The sequence below is a fragment of the Octopus bimaculoides genome, chromosome 2 (genome assembly GCF_001194135.2).
Source record: "Octopus bimaculoides isolate UCB-OBI-ISO-001 chromosome 2, ASM119413v2, whole genome shotgun sequence".
Classification (NCBI taxonomy): domain Eukaryota; kingdom Metazoa; phylum Mollusca; class Cephalopoda; order Octopoda; family Octopodidae; genus Octopus; species Octopus bimaculoides.
The window spans coordinates 179,536,917-179,538,808 of NC_068982.1; positions in this window are offsets into that span (position 1 = coordinate 179,536,917).

Consider the following 1,892-nt stretch of genomic DNA (forward strand, 5'->3'; position numbering starts at 1 on the left):
ACTCTGAGTTTCACGTTCCCGTTCATCGGACAGTTTTGTTAGATTTCTAACAAAACTGTCCGATGAACGGGAACGTGAAACTCAGAGTAACAGTCTTTTGTTATATTTTTGCTGCTTTTAAATAAAGTATATATATATATGTATGTATGTATGTATGTATGTATGTATGTATGTATGTGTATGTGTGTGTGTATGTATGTATCCCTATAACAGTGTACGGTGTAAGGTCCTTGATGGTAGAGTCCGAGAAGTATAAAGTTCCAGTGGTAATCCGGATGGAGTGGTGGTAAAGTAGTACAGGTGAGGTGGCAAAACTCAGAGAAGCAAGTAGAAATGAGATAAGAGTCCGAAAGGGAAGAAAGTTTAGTTAAGCAGGATCAAACTAGGGCGATCACGTGATCTTAATATTATACAAAAAGGAAAAAAGTTAAAACAGAAACAGGTGAGGGAATAACAAAGTTATTAGTTTGCCGCTATTAAGAAAAAAAGAAACATTCCTAGATTAACGGTTGCACATGTTAAATGTTTCCTCTCCATTTTTTTCCTCTCTCTCTCTCTCCTCCCGTTTTCTCTCCTCATTCCTTTCTGAAGAGCTTAGGATCAAAAGGTTAATTTTCTTCCATTTTCCTTAGCTCTTTTCTCTGCAGTCGCTGTCTTTTACTTTTTGTCTTTGTATGACTTTGGACTACGTGTGTGTGTATATCTGTGTGTGTGTGTGTGTGTGTGTGTGTGTGTGTGTGTGTGTGTGTGTGTGTGTGTGTTTGCGCGCACGCACATCTGCACGTGTTTTTTACTGATATCTGCACGTGTTTTTTACTGATATCTCAATGTCTAGAAGTTATTAAAACCAATAAATTCTCTGAAGTACTTCGGCAGCTATTTGTACATATGTAAATATATATGCATGTGTGTGCGTGCGTGTGTGTGCTTGTGTGTGTGCCTCTGTAGATATATGTATGTGTTTATGTGTGCAACGTGTATCTATTAGCTGACCGAACATTTTTAGCGAGAGACATGCAATAAGCCTGGGGCATTGATCTAAGATCGAAGTGTGATATTTTATTTATCATCATCGGTTCGAGTTTGCTCGTTTGCATGACTCTGACCCGACGTCTGTTTCTATCTTCCATGTGATATGATTGCTCCCCTTGGTTGACATCCAGTGTCATTTGTTAACTGATCAACTTATGATGTCACAGGAGGTCATTGTGATTGCAATCTTGCCGAGTTATCAAGTGTAGAATGTCCTTGACTAATGCGACCTTACTTCTCCAGCAGTATCCAGCAAAACGAATTCTTCAATCTGTAATGGGGTCTGATAGATTTCGTAGTTTTATTGTTCAAGCTTTCTGACATAAGATGTGCACATGTAGGTGTTATCCAGCATACTTTCAAGCCTTCTGGTTAGTATCCGGGAAAAAGTTATAAAAAACCAAACGATACAGCCATTGCAAGGAAGAATTTCTTTTGCATATTATTTGAGAACTTTGATTTCGTTGAAATGCTGAGAATTTAAGATGTTGCCAAAGGTTTTCTGATACGTATTTAGCATCTGCCTCTGTAGATTTTATGTGGCTGCTGAGGTGCGTGAAAGAATTTACTGGTTTTAAAGTCTTCTAGACATTGAAATTATCATAACTACCTAGATGTAATTCATGATGTACATATGTGTAAAGAAATACGTACATATAAATACACACAGACATAGACATATACGTATATGTACACTACATATCCTTGTATGTACGTATATGTGTCTGTACATAAGTGAGTGCATATGTATATATATACATACATACATACATGAGTGGATATATGTTTACATACATGTATACATGCATACATACATACACATGTATGTGTATACACACATATATATATGTGTATATATA